General features: G+C 36.3%; 1 pseudogene; it reads left to right on the top strand.

Moving 5' to 3' along the window:
• Positions 1-800: 800 nt before the first annotated feature.
• On the top strand, positions 801-15303 carry LOC107433495 (LRR receptor-like serine/threonine-protein kinase IOS1; annotated as a pseudogene).
• Positions 15304-15770: the final 467 nt, after the last annotated feature.

Below are 15770 nucleotides of genomic sequence, written 5' to 3'. Positions count from 1 at the left end.
AAAAATCTCTAAGTTATGATAACCTCCACTTGTACAAATAGAGAGGCACTAAGGCAATGAAAAAAGAAAAAAAAGGTTATTTGCACTAACGATCCTTGAACTACTTTGTACGATGCAAATTACTGCTTAACTAAGAAATTAGCAACAATATCCCAAAAATGTTCAGATGGTGATTTATGAGGACATTTTTTTTTCTTTTTTTAATATTAAACATTGAAAGAGTTATACAAGGAGCAATACATTTTAACAAAATGATTAGTTTCAACCTCCTTCACCTATATATAATTTGTGAAAAAAAGAGGTGAAAAATTAATCATACCAATGTATAATTTGAGGGAAAAAAAGTGAGAAATTAGTTATAGAATTGTCTTTAAATAATACTATTTGGTAAATTCAAGGCACTGCTGCTAATATCATATTGCAAAGGCAATGTGCAATAAAGGGTATAATTAGGGGGAAATAACCCAAAAATAAAGTCTATGGACTTTTTTACGTGGAAGCAAGGGCTTTGAATTTATCAATCTTTTTATTATTATTATTATTATTAATTCTTTTTTTTTTTTTTTTTTGTAAAAAAATGTTTTGATCTTATCTATTAGATTGACAATCTTAAGATTCTAAATCAAGCATGAATAAGCATAAAAAAACAATTAGATATTAAAATATCAAAAATGTTTGGGAAAAAGAATTATAAGGCAATATTCCGAAGGGTAGTCAACGAAATATTCCATTTCTAGAGAAAATGTGTACAGCTTCTAAGTGCATGCATCTAGCTATAATTAGTTAGCAAGTGGAAGGTCATGGGGATTTTCAAACACCTTGTGTATGCTTTGCCACTTCTTGTTGTCCTACATCTCATTCACTCACAGAACCAAACCGGTACGATTATCTTGACCCATCCATATATAAGTATGATAGTGGTGTCAATTTTTAATTATTGTTTATTAATATGTAACCATTTAGGATATAAAGCTGAAGTATGTTTTCCTCTGTTGGTCTCAAGTTTCATTAGCTTAGATTGTTGGCTTCCAAAAGACTCCTACTACACAGAACCAACAACAAAAATAGATTATATATCAGACTCACCTTTTATTGGCACTGGCATAAGCAAGAGCATATTGCCAGAATATAAAGCAAACCAAACACGGCATGTAGGATTGGTAAGAAGCTTCCCACAAGGAATCCGCAACTGTTACTGGCTAAACGTTACAAGAGCTGCCAAGTATTTGATCAGAGCCACTTTTCTGTATGGAAATTATGACGGCTTAAATAAGCTGCCCCAATTTGATTTGCGTTTGGGAACTAGTTATTAGGTTACAGTAAGTTTCAACTCAGTAAGTTTAAGCACCATAAAGGAGCTTATACATATTACCAGGCAACACTATCTACAGATTTGTGCTGTGAACACAAATTCTGGGACACCTGTTATTTCAGCATTAGAATTGAGGCCTCTCAGGAATACAACTTATACTACCACAGCTAGGTCATTGGCACTCTCCCGTCGCTTGGATTTTGGTTCAACTGCCAATCAATCATTCAGGTTACCACATATTCATTTTCCTTCGTTAATCCAGAGTTTTATTAATTTGTCTAATTATATTTCTTTCTGAAACAAATGAATTTTACCTTTATTATACTTTTAAGGTATCCATACGACCTTTTTGATCGCCTCTGGACTCCTTACACACAAAAAGACTGGACCACCGTAACAACCTCGCTTACTGTAAATGACCTCTATAATTTCAACCCACCATCTATTGTGATGAACACCTCCGCAGCGCCGTTAAACGCCAATGCTCCTTTGGAATTCCATTGGGAGTCCTCAGATGAAATTGACCAATATTAAGTTTACTGGCACTTCGCTGAACTACAACAGCTCCAATCCAACCAGTCCAGAGCATTCGATATCTATCTGAATGAAAAGGAGTGGTCTGAAGTTCCTCTCACATACTTAAAGTCAACGGCCGTATACACCACCACTCCCTGGACAGTATCAAATTATAGTTTCTCACTTGTTCAGAGGAAAAACTCAACCTTCCCACCAACCCTTAATGCCTTTGAGTTCTATACGGTGATAGAATTCTCGCAACCAGAAACAGACCAAGATGATGGTATCTATGCTTTTACTTTCCCACCACATGTTAGTTCTCTGATTCTGTATATATATATATATATGAGTATTTTAACAGCTGAGTGATTAATATTTAGTGGATGCCATCAACGACATAAAGTCAAGTTAGGGAGTAAGTAGAAACTGGCAAGGAGATCCATGTGCTCCAGTAGAATTCTTATGGTCAGGTCTAAATTGCAGCTGCAAAGATTCCAATACCCCTAGAATGTATCCCTATAAGTTTAAAATTCTTTTCAAATTTTAAATGCTTTGGTTATTAGCTGTTTTGATACCACGTTAATTAACCACTACTAACGTAATTATTTTGAAATTGCAACCAGGAACTTGTCATCAAGTGGATTGACTGGCGAGATAACCTCATGCATATCCAGTCTCACTATGCTAGAATCATTGTCAGTATTAAAACTGGCAATATCGGGCGTTTAATTTTGGTTACTCATCTCTTATATTAATCATAAAGAAGTTTAATTATGTAAATTGCTTATCTCAGGGATTTATCAAACAATAGCTTAACTGGATCAGTTCCTAATTCTCTATCTCAATTGCAAAAATTGAGTGTCCTGTGAGTTGTTTGGATTAAGAATTTGGTACTGCAACTTTCATTTTGATACTTTTGAACGCAGGGAATTCAAAATCTTTAGTAAGTTAATTTGTTGAGAGAAATTTGAAAGGAAACATGCTCACTGGTTCGCTTCCAGTTGAACTTAGTCAAAGGTTAATTAGCGGTTTTTATTAGTATAATGTCACTTTTGTTGCTGTCATAAGTTGCTTTGTGATGATTAGTTACTGTACTTTCAGCTTTTTGGTAAAAAAACTGTTATATTAGGTAGCCAAAGTATGGCTTGTTTTTTGGCAATATGATTACTGCAGTAGTAGGTGAAAATTAGGTGGTTTACTGTTTCTGAAAACTTGTTTATATGTTCTGTCCAAAAATGAATGATGTGTGTTCACCACACCAGTTTAAACTTCTTTTTCTTTCTCTTTCATTTTTGCTATGTTTTTTGTTCTAAAAATCTTACAAATGGTATCAGAGCTATAATGATCTTAGTGGGGCTATGAGTGAAATAGCAAAAATATATATATATATATATACAGAAAACTTCCTTCTATCTTTCCTTCCTTTTTTAAATGGCTTCAATTTATTTTTCTACTCCATCATCTCCTATATTTTCTGGAGAAAATTATACCATGTGGTCTATAAAAATGAAAGCTTACCTTCAAGCTTTTGACTTGTGGAAAGTAGTAGAGACTAAAAGAAATCATCTCCCTTTGACAACAAATCCCACTATCGCTTAAATAAACCAACATAGTGAGGAGGTTGCGAAAAAGTTTAAGGCTTTATCTGCCTTACATGCTGGTGTTTCAGAAGTGATATTCACCAGAATTATAGCTTGCACTACAGCTAAAGAGGTCTGGGACAAGTTGAAAGAAGAGTTCCAGGGAAGTGTAAGAACAAGACAAATGCAGGTATTGAACTTAAGGAGGGAGTTTGAAACTTTAAGAATGAAGAATTCTGAGTTGGTAAAAGACTTCATTGACAGACTTATGAAGGTAGTAAACCAGATCATAATTCTTGGAGAGGAGCTAGGAGACAGAAGAGTGGTGGAGAAAGTGCTAGTCAACTTACTGGAGAAGTTTGAAGCAAAGATCTCATCCTTGGAGGAGTCAAGAGATTTGAGTCAGATTTCTTTGTCAGAGCTTGTTAATGCTTTACAAGCAATTGAACAAAGAAGGTCTATAAGATGAGAAGAAACCTCAGAAAGTGCTTTTCTAGCACTCCAAAAAGGTAAGGCTCCAGCAAACAATAATCAAAGGAAGCAGCAAGGTGGAGGAAGTAATGTCAAAGGAAAACATGGTGCCGGTACAAGCAGAGAGGGTGAAAGAAAGAAGTTTATGAAGTGCTCTCATTGCAAAAAGGACAACCATCCTGAAAAATATTGTTGGTTTAGGCCTAATGTTCAATGTAAAGTTTGCAAACAACTTGGACATATTGAAAAAGTTTTCAAAAACAAAGGAGGACCAGTGCAACAAGCACACCAAGAACAAGTTGCTGATGAAGCACGGCAAAGTGAGGAAAGACTGTTTATTGCTACATGTTATGCAGAAAACGGTAGCAAAGAAGCTTGGTTGGTGGATAGTGGTTGCACTCAACATATAACTCATGATGCTGATCTCTTCAAGACATTGGATAGAAGCTTTGTTTCCAAAGTCCAAATAGGAAATGGAGATTTTATTCAAGTTCAAGGCAAAGGAGATGTGGCTGTGGAAACTTCAACAGGTACTAAGCTCATTTCAAATGTGTTATATGTACCTGAAATTAATCAAAGCTTGTTTAGTGTGGGACAAATGTTTGAAAATGGATATTTCTTGAATTTTCAAAATAAGTCTTGCAAAATATATGATCAACATGGAAGTGAAATTCTAAATGTTGGAATGAAAGATAAAAGCTTTGTAGTAGAATGGAATTGGAAAAAGAGTGAAGTTCTAGCCTTAGAAGAGAATTTTATCCAAGAACATGGTGAAATTTAGGAGAAGGCTGATTCAGATGATGAAGATGTTGTTGGCATTCGAGATACAAGATCCTTGTCCAATGTCCGAGATACAAGAACCATGTTCGATGTTCGAGATACAATACCCCTGTCCGATATCCGAGATATAAAACCCCTGTCCAATGTCCAAGATACAAGACCCATGTCCGACGTCCGAGATACAAGACCCTTAACTGATGTATATGAGAGATGCAACCTAGCATTATGTGATCCAATTACTTTCTATGACGCAAATCAGTTCGAGACATGGAGAGAGGCCATGAAAACTGAAATCAGTATGATAAACAAAAACAAAACTTGGGAATTGGTGAGCAAACCTTAAGGCAATAAGACCGTTGGAGTGAAATGGGTCTTTAGGACCAAGCTCAATGCAGATGGTACAATAAACAAGCATAAAGCAAGATTGGTAGATAAAGGTTATGTGCAGCAACCTGGTATTGATTTTGGAGATACGTTTGCACTAGTTGCAAGACATGAGACAATCAAATTTCTACTAGCTTTTGCTACTCAAAAAGGCTGAAAAGTTTACCATTTAGATGTGAAATCTGCATTTCTAAATGGTTACCTGTAGGAATAAGTATATGTTGAACAATCTGAAGGCTTTATTGTTCAAGGAAAGGAAGACAAAGTTTATAAACTGCATAAGGCTCTTTATGTCAGAACCCGTCCAAAATTCCTCATCGGAACCCTAGACAAGCCCTGATCCCAGAGAAACCCTACCAGACCTTCCAATGGAAAATCCGGCAGAACCTCCCCTAAGGGTTGGACTTACCACAAATTTCCTGCATTGAAAACACACTTCTATATACATCCCCTTATTCCTCCCACATTATTACAATTTAATTCCACAAATTTGCAGCACTCCAAATGAATAAAAGTAAATCAGTACATTATTAATAACTAAATGTCCAATACAGTATACAGAGCATTATACAAATAAATGTGGAATTAATACAATGTCAGATAAAGAAGCAATACAAGATGAAGAGGAAAAAGGGAAGAAATGCTTCTTGGACTTTCGGCAATGAACTGAAACGTCGGGCTCGCCCCGGCCGATCAACGTCTCCCAACCTGGACCTAGGGGAACGGAATTTAAAAATATGAGATGCTAATCATCTCATGAGTGACCCTATCTACTGTACAATTATAAAGTAACGATAATTATAGTACATTTGATTAATTAAGAATAAATAAATAAATAATTAATTAATTAATTGAAAATAATATTTTCTCTCAAAACCCTTACAATTCACTTAGTTGGAAAAGTTCCCCTTTTAAAATATTTCCACAAAACCCGTTATTTGATGCCCCAAAAATCAAGGAATAATTAATTAAATAAATTTCAAATAAAATACAAGAATTTAAGGATCCAAATTTACAAAGGAAATAAAATAGAAATAGAAATAAAAAAAATAATTAGAATGAATCAATTAATTGAACAATTAAATAAATGAATAATTAAATCAAATTAAAACCTCCATTTAAAATGAATGGTAAGAACATAGTAAAATCGCTTTAAAATCAGCAAATCAATATAAATAGTAAAATCAAGATAAAATGCATTGTTAAAACATTAATATAATTAGGTAATTAAAAACATAATAAAATTCCATAAAATTTGTATTAAAATCTCCAATTGAAATAAATAATAAAAATAATATTAAATACATTTAATTCAATTACGACTTTAAAACTTTAGGATTTGAAATTTATATCAGAAAAATAATACTTGACAGACCACACTATATACCAGTGATGCCCTATGATACTCAGCGTCCCGAGCACCATCTGGTGGGAGGTTAAAGAGAGAAACTTGCATACGGTCGCTTCGGCGTCCCGACAGTGCCGCTGCTTAAACCGTCATCCCGGCCATGGAGGGAGGCAGCTTATGGCGAAAATCAAACTTGCCTACCCTCGGTCTAATGGCAACTCACGGGAGACATTATAACTTGCGTGCTCATCCACATATACAGTACAGAACACCAGTACTGTATGAGTGCGTCTAAAACAAATAACCAAATTTATTATTAAAATACCAAATTTTCTAAAATTCATCGTGGGAATTATACCACTTTTCAAATTCACATTCTCACATTGTTCCTTAATAACACCAGCATAAATCCACCGCTAATAATATACAATTAATTTTTTCCCAAATCATAAAATCAATCAATTAATATTCCAAGGCATAATTATACAATTTGAAACCACCAAACTTAAACCAATATTTCCTTGAAATATTTAAAATCAAATCATGCCCAAAAATAATATTAAAACCACATGAATTTCATATATAATTTAATTCCACAAATCCTCAATATCATCAAATAATTTCCACAATGCATAAATTTATATAAATGCATTTTTATTAATCAAAATAAATTCACAAATAATTTCCACAATAAATCAAATAATATTACTTTTACAATTCTTTTAAATATCAAATTGTCATAAAATCTAGATTTCCATAACTTATCAAAAATCATACATTCAATTTATTCAAATATGGGCATCAAAATTTCAAATATAATTTTGCTAAATATTTAACACATAAATATTAAATCCAAACATTTAATTACTGCCAAATAAGTAAATTTAACACCCGAAAATAATTTTGAAGGTGGGTCACTCACCTCGACCATGCAATTAACCCAAGATCCTCCATGGGATCAATTCCACGACGTACACGTGCTCCTAGAACAACAATATTACACATCTCAAATAAATTAATATTTTATTCGGGTGAATAATACCCGGTACCCGGGGGGTCTAACACAAAGATTAACCAAAATTGACGAGTAATATACCGAATCGAAGCTTGTGGAATGAGGATCACAAATTGAGGCTTACCTCCCGGAGATCGGACCCGTGGTGGTCGGAATCTCGCCGGAAATCTCATAGATTTCAAGTCCTCGATTCTCTCAATCCGTCGTAAATTGATGAAAGGGGACACCAGATTTGGGTTCAGAGGGTTAGAATGAGTGGGAAAGGAGAGGCGGTGCAGCCGGAAACTCGCCGAAAAGTCAATTTCCTGATGAGCCGCCGTGGTCACAGGAACCCGTCACAGCCGGCAGCGCGTCTAGTGGCCACTGGCCGTGATTTTTGGCGGGATGTAACACCCCGTCCCGAACCATGTCGGAATTTTTGCACGTTGACTGAGGTTGACTGTTGACCGTTGACCAAAGGGGTCAAAAGTTGACTTTTTGACCTGGTTGGAATTCTAGGTTGACTGAGGTACCGTTACGGAGTACACGTTGGCACGAGTTTGTAGACTGGTAGCACGTTGAAAATGGAGCTACGGTTTGAAAGTTATGAGCAAAACAAGTTGAGGTCCAAACTGTCCAAGGGGTGCCGGAGTTGACTTTTTATTCATGCAAGGTTGAGCTTTGACTCATGCATGGTTGTGAAGTGCTCGTCGATACGAGTCCGTAGACTAGCGGCACGTTCGATTTGGACATGTGGTTTGAAAGTTATGGACCTGTAGAGTTTTTTCAAACATCGTATTATTTTAATATTATTTTTAAACGAGTAACGAGGTGCCACGTGTGACTTAATGAAGGTGACCATGTGTCACCATGGTGAAATGCCACATGTCAACCATGTTTAAAATCAAATTATTTTATTATTATTTTAAATAATAATATTGTTATTTAATTATTTAATTATTTAATTATTTTTATTTTTATTTTCCTTTTTCTTTTTCTTTTTCTTTTCCTTTTTCTTTTCTTTTTCTTTTTCCTTTTCTTTTTTCCCCACGTGGGAAAACACCCCCTTTCTTTTCCCTTCCCTTCTTCTTCCCCCAGCCCGACAGAGGCAAGACAAATCGCACAGCCTTCTCTCTCTCTCTCTCTCTCTCTCCTTTGACCCTCTCACCCTCTCTCTGTTGACCGGCGTTTTGATCGGATTTCAGTCACCGGAATGCCACACGCGCCGGCCACCAGTGTAGCCCATCACCACGCGACCTCAGCCACCAAATCTCCCGACCAGCCGCCGCCGAACACGCCCAGATCGGGCCGGTGAAGTCCGCGGCGGTGACTTGAAATTTTCCGGCGATTCTCGCCGTTTCCGACCAAACCAGCCCGATCCATACCTCTATCCCACCATTTTCGACCCCTCTGAGTCCATTTCCGGGGTTAGATTGCCCAAAATCCCCACCGTTTGAAAGATCCCTCAAGTTTAAAACCGGCCGAAGCTTCCCGACCAAATTCCGGCCACCTCCGGCGGAATTGGGGTCGATGGAGACCGGATTTGTAATCCTCGTTGCTCAAGCTTCGATTTGGTATATTATTCGACCATTTTGGTTAAAGTTTGTGTTTGACCCCCCGAGTACCGGGTATTATTTACCCGAATAAAATATTAATTTATTTGACTGTCTGTGAATTTTTTTCTAGGAGCACCGGTGAGTCGTGAAATTGATCCCATGGTGGATCGTGGGTTAATTGCGTGCTCCAGGTGAGTGACCCACCTTTAAAAATATTTTTGGGGTAATTAATTATATTTATGTGGTGTTACATTGATATCTGTAAATTGTGCTCATGTGGCGTATTTTAAATACAATCGGAAAAAATATTATTTTATATATATATTTACCCATTGGTGCTGAATGAAATTTTGGGATCATTAGAAATTCCCGATTATTATTTTATTGTGATTAAATGGTATTTATTACACATGAGCAAGTATTTTCAGTAATTGATTGTGTCTGGATTTTATATCATTTTTGGGCAATTAATTATGTTTAATTGGTATTTAATTTATGCTCATGTGGTACAATTTGGTTATGGTTTTATTGTGGTTTAATTTATTTATTGTGCATGAGCAAAGTGTATTTCGGTAGTATTTGTACGTGGTTTCAGTATTAATTTTTCGGGCATAATTGGGTTAAATATTTTACGAAAATATTTGTTTAAATTTTATAAATTATGCCCGCGGTATTTTTATGGTTGCATCTCGTACTTCGAGAAAATTGTGGTTTGTTGGTTATCAATGTTTCGTACCGGTTTATTAAATAAAAATATATGGGATGGTAAGTGTGAGAATTTAATGTATTTCCCACGGTAATTTTGGAAAACGGTACGGTTGGTTAATAATGTTTATTTTTAGACGCACTCATACAGTATTGGTGTTCTGGTGTATGGTGTATGGACACGTGGTAGCGCGCAGGTATTATGTGGTTTAGCGCGCGGTTATTACTTCACCCGTGAGTTGCCATTGGACCGTGGGCAGGCAAGTTTGTTGTTGCGCACAGTCGCCCCCCTCCTTAGCCGGGTTGATGGTTTTAGCAGCGGTACTGTCGGGACGCCGAAGTGCCGTTGCAGGTTTTTCTCTTTAACCCCCCGCCAATCGGTGCTCGGGACGCTGGGTATCGGAGGGCATCACCGGTATATGGTATGGTGCGTCGGTGTAAATTGCAAATAATGTTTTAAACCCCAAAGGTGTTCTAAAATTATTTATTATAATTTATTGCAGTTTATTTATGTTTGGGGTATTTATTTATTTATTTGTTGTTTATTAAATTATTTGGTCCCTTGGTTTTCGGGAAGTACGAATATCGGGTTTTGTGAAAATGTTTTAAAAGGGGAACATTTCCAACGGAGCGAATAGTGAGGGTTTTGAGAGAAAGTATTACCTTCAAATATTTATTTATTTATTTATTTATTTATTTAATTGTTCGGTATTGATTTATTAAATCCTTTTATTTGGTATATTATTATTATTAAAGGTGTTTAGTAGATAGGGTCACTCACGGAGATGATTAGCATCTCACACTCTTAAATTCTGTTCCCCTAGGTCCAGGTTGGAGACGTTGATTGTCCGGGGCGAGCCCAACGTCTCAGTTCGTTGCCGAAGGTTCAAGAAGTTTTTCTTCCCTTTTTCCTCTCCATCCTGTATTGCTTCCTTATTTGTCATTTTATAAATTCCACATTTGTTGTATAATGCTCTGTATACTGTATTGGACGTGTAGTTATTTTTATGCACTGGGTTGCTGCTGTTATCTTGAAGTGCTGTAAATTTGTGAAATCAATTTGTAGTATTGTGGGAGGAATAAGGGGATGTTTTTTTTAGAAGTGTGTTTTCAATGCAGGTAAATTTGTGGTAAGTCCATCTCTTAGGGGATGTTCTACCGGATTTTCCGTTGGAGGGTCCGGTAGGATTTTCCTAGGATCAGGGTTTGTCTAGGGTTCCGGGGAAGAAATTCTAGACGGGTCCTGACATGGGAAGGTAGATCTGATAATGGGTAACTCAACGGGACCGACGGTGAGGCAAACGGTGACCAGAATAGGGAGAAATCTGGGTTTGAAGAATCGACAAGGTCACCAGAAAAAGCCTCGATCCGGGCGCATCAGCGGTCGGTTGGCCGTGATTTTTGGCTGGCCGGCCAGTTTTCAAGTGGGCTTCAAGCTAGGGTGGCGTGTGTACTGGTCTGGTGGCCGGAAGTGGGTGAACGGTGGTAGCCAGTTGGTTTCTCTCTCTAGCTCTCTCTTTCTCTCTCCTCCCTTCTTTCTCTCTCCTCTCCCCGGCGCCCGTGTTTTGCCAAAATAAAAGCCACTCGTGGGTGACACTGTTCGCTCATAGGATTGGCTGAAATTGCGACACGTGGTACACACTGTTCACTCAAGCCAAATATATTAAAATATTACGGTATTCAGAAAACTTCGCATGTCCATAACTTTTTAACCAAATGTCCAATTTAAGCGTGTCACTAGTCTATGAACTCGTATCGACGAGTACTTCACAACCATGCATGAGTCAAAGATTAACTTTGCATGAACAAAAAGTCAACTCTGACACCCCTTGGACAATTTGGACCTCAACTTGTTTTGCTCATAGCTTTCAAATCGTAGCTCCGTTTTCGACGTGCTACTAGTCTATGAACTTGTGACAATGTGTACTTTGTAATGGTATCTTAGTCAACGTAAAATTCCATCAGGAGCAAGAAGTTAACATTTGATCCCTTCTCGGTCAACGACGGTCAAACCCGGTCAACCTTGGTCAAATTTAAGAAATTTCCGATGTACTTCGGGACGGGGTGTTACACTTTATGGCTTGAAACAAGCTCCTAGAGCTTGGTATAGCAAAATTGACTCACACATTGTTGGAAAGGGATTTAAAAGGAGTGAGAATGAGCCTACTTTGTATGTGAAGTCAGGTTCAAATGATAAAAAATTGATCATTTCTCTATATGTTGATGACTTGTTTGCTATAGGAGGAGATTCACAAAGTGTGTTGGAGTTGAAATTTAAAATGCAAAAGGTGTTTGAAATGTCAGATTTAGGAGTGATGAACTACTTTCTTGTCATGGAGATATATCAATTTAGTCATGGCATTTTCTTATCCCAAAAGAAGTATGCTATGGAACTACTCAAAAAATTTGACATGGAGAAGTGTAATCCAGTTGACTCTCCAATGGTTTATAATCAAAAATTTGAACTCGAAGATTGTGCTGCCAAGATTGAAGTTTCAGCCTATAGAAGCCTTATTGGAAGTTTGCTGTATTTATGTGCTTCGAGACCTGACATTATGTTTTCTGTGAGTTTGCTTTCTAGATTTATGCATGCTCCATCACATATGCATTATTCTGCAGCTAAAAGAGTGCTAAGGTACATTAGAGGCACCATAGACTATGGTGTTTAGTTTTTGAAGCAAGACGAAGGCAAGTTGATGGGCTGGAGCTGGCAGCATGGAAGATTCAAAAAGTACTTCAAGGTACTTATTTTCTCTTGGTTCAGGTCCATTTTCATGGAGCTCACAAAAACAAAGTTCAGTTGCTTAATCCACAGTTGAAGCTGAATATATTGCTGCTGCAACTGCTTCAAATCAAGCTTTATGGCTAAGGAAGTTGCTTGTTGATTTAAATGAGAGGCAAGAAGAAGCTACCATTATAAGTCTGCAATTTCCATTGCTGAAAATCCAGGTCAACATCGAAGAACAAAACATATTCCAGTCAAATATCATGCTGTGAGAGAAGCTGAAAGAAATGATGAAGTGAAGCTGGTTCATTGTAATTCTGAGGTCCAGCTTGCTAATATTTTGACAAAATTTTTGCCAAGAAACAGGTTTGAAACATTAAGAAATAATTTAGTGTTTCCAGCAAAAGTGCCAAGGAGGAGTGTTAGTGTAATGTCACTTTTGTTGCTGTCATAAGTTGCTTTGTGATGATTAGTTACAGTACTTTCAGCTTTTTGGTAAAAACACTGTTATATTAGGTATCCAAAATATGGCTTGTCTTTTTGGCAATATGATTACTGCAGTAGTAGGTCAAAATTAGGTGGGTTTAAACTTGTGTTTATATGTTCTGTCAAAAAATGAACGATCAGTTTAAACTTCTTTTTCTTTCTTTTTTGTTTTTGCTATATTTTTTGTTCTAAAAATCCTACAGTTCTCTATCACTAAGGTATGTGTCTTGTCAAAAACCGTGGACCTATGTTACTGTCTTGAATACAGAAATTTTGAACTTATCTTTAAGTACAAAATTTGATTGGTCAGATCATATGGCCCATTTAGACTATATTTACAGAGCTCTAAATTTAGTAAGCCAAAAAAAAAGAGAAATTAATTACAGAGCATCTAATTATGATTATTTGCATGGCGGGAAAAAATTATGGACAAAATACTTGAAAATTTAGTATTTCGTTAAAATATGAGTATCATCCATTTTACTTTGATTATATATTATAACAAACTACATATCTAGCACTTTCAAGGAAAATTATAACCTTACCAAAAGTGATTCCAAACCTTTGTTAATGTTGAAGCGTAGGAGAAAATCATGATCTTTGCGCATCATTTTCATGCAAAAGAAAGAAGAATATTCTTGTTCCAATAGTATCATCAGTTGGAGCTCTAGTGGTCCTGTTAAATGCTGCAGCTATCTTGGTTGTCCTAAAACGAAAAAAGTAATGCGGTAACCTCTTTTCTCATTTAAGCCTTGGAATGGACAGAACTAATTTTCTCATAATATAATTGTGAAACCCATGGTGCTATTGGCAGATGTAACAGTCGGTGTGCCATCGACTGTCCAAATCAAAAATACTTCATTGGAGCCTAAAAGACGTCAATTTACATACTCTAAGGTCCTAAGAATTACAAACAATTTGAGAGAACTCTTGGTAAAGGTGGATTTGGAACAGCTTACTATGGCCTCATAGAAGGCACTGAAGTAGCTGTGAAGATGCTTTCCTCTTCATCAGTTCGGGGGTATCATCATTTTCAAGCAGAGGCCTGTCATACGTCATGCATAATATATCGACTTAAAACTTGTTCTATAGTTTATTTATAGCATTTACATATTAATATTAATTAGTAAGAGTTTATATATGTCCAATAAAACAGGTTAACCTTCTAATGAGAGTTTATCACGGAAACTTGACAAGCCTTGTTGGCTACTGCAATGAAGGAACCAACATGGCACTAATCTATGAGTACATGGCCAATGGAAACCTTGAGTCATTACTTTCTGCAGGTTTCTAAAGCTACTTTTCTTATAATATGATTAAAGTTTTTAAAGTTCCATTGCATTTATAGAATTCTAATACAGAGAATATTAAATATGTTATACTTATCAATCAATTTGTTTAGAAGATGGAAGAGAAAAAGTGTTAAGTTGGCAAGGAAGACTTCAAATAGCGTCGGATGCGGCACAAGGTTTGCAATAAATTTAGTTGATTTTGTTTTTGGTTTTTTGTTCTTTTTGTTTCTGTGAGTTGCAATTTAATTTGTTTCTCCTCTGTGTAATAAGTCATATGTGGGTTGTGGAACGCAGGATTGGAGTATTTGCACAATGGCTGTAAGCCATCTATAGTCCACAGGGACGTGAAGACCGCTAATATATTATTAGCTGAGAATTTTCGAGCCAAACTAATCTGATTTTGGGCTATCCAGAATTTTCCCAACTGATGGTGGCACCCATGTGTCTACCCATATTGTTGGTACCCCTGGTTACGTTGACCCCGAGTAAGTTTGTGTCTTAATTGATTACTTTTCCGTGCCTTTCAAAATAAAAGTTTATATACCATTTATCAATGGCTATATTATGGAACCAATCAATACAAACTATGATGACAAAGATTAAAAATTAAAATCTAGGTATAATTAAGGAAGAAGAAATAGATTTAAGTGAATTCCAGTCTAATGTCGACAAATTAAGTATTAGAAAAAAAAAAAAAAAAAGGAGAAAATGGTCATGGTTTGAATTGCAGGTACTCCATAACAAATAGGCTAAATGAGAAAAGTGATGTTTAGAGTTTTGGAGTAGTTTTGTTAGAGATAATCACAAGCCGACCTGCCATAAGTAGAAGCGAGGAGAGGACTCACATAAGCCAATGGGTTAGTAATGTGCTTGCCGATGGGGATATTAGAAGTGTCGTTGATCCATGGTTAGAGGGCGATTTCGAAGTTAATTCTGTTTGGAAAGCTGTTGAATTAGCAATGGCTTGCTTATCTTCCACGTCCACCGAAAGACCAAACACGAATATGGTGGTGATTGAACTAAAAGATTGTGTAGCTATAGAGTTGGCTCGAATTCAAAAGAACTCCATCCTTTTGACTGGTTCAGCAGCTAATTCACTTGAGATGTTCGCCATACAATCGTCTATCGAACTGATCAAGCCCTTACCAAGATAGCAGTTCGTCCCGAACATCAAATTTGCAATTGAGTTTCTTTTTGGTTTTGTTAATTGTTTCTTTTTCTGTGGCTTGAATTATCTTGTAGCTAGTTTGGTGAAGATAGAAAATGTTGTTACAATTTGTGTTCATGTGAAATAATTCACCATGTTTATATATCAACATCTTTTGTATCTGCAGATAGAGAGATGATATCAGGAACTTTTTCAGAGTGATATCTCAAGCTTCAACAATATATGTGCCAGATGACTTTGTTGTGGTTTACTTTGGCATGTGGTAGTAATTATTTTGTAAGTATAAAAAATAACTAATAACTTAAATGGCATCATGGGTGGGCTGCGAACCAAGCCTACCAAGCCCATAGATATAATCGAAATTCAATATTATGGACTCTACTAATCCGTATCATCATAAATTGTTCTATTTTTTATGTTAAATTTTAATTAGTTATACAACCAATTTAAATA

The sequence above is a fragment of the Ziziphus jujuba genome, chromosome 1 (genome assembly GCF_031755915.1).
Source record: "Ziziphus jujuba cultivar Dongzao chromosome 1, ASM3175591v1".
NCBI classification, from domain to species: Eukaryota; Viridiplantae; Streptophyta; class Magnoliopsida; order Rosales; family Rhamnaceae; genus Ziziphus; species Ziziphus jujuba.
Note: the sequence above shows the minus strand (reverse complement) of the source record. Positions and strands in the feature narration are given on the sequence as shown.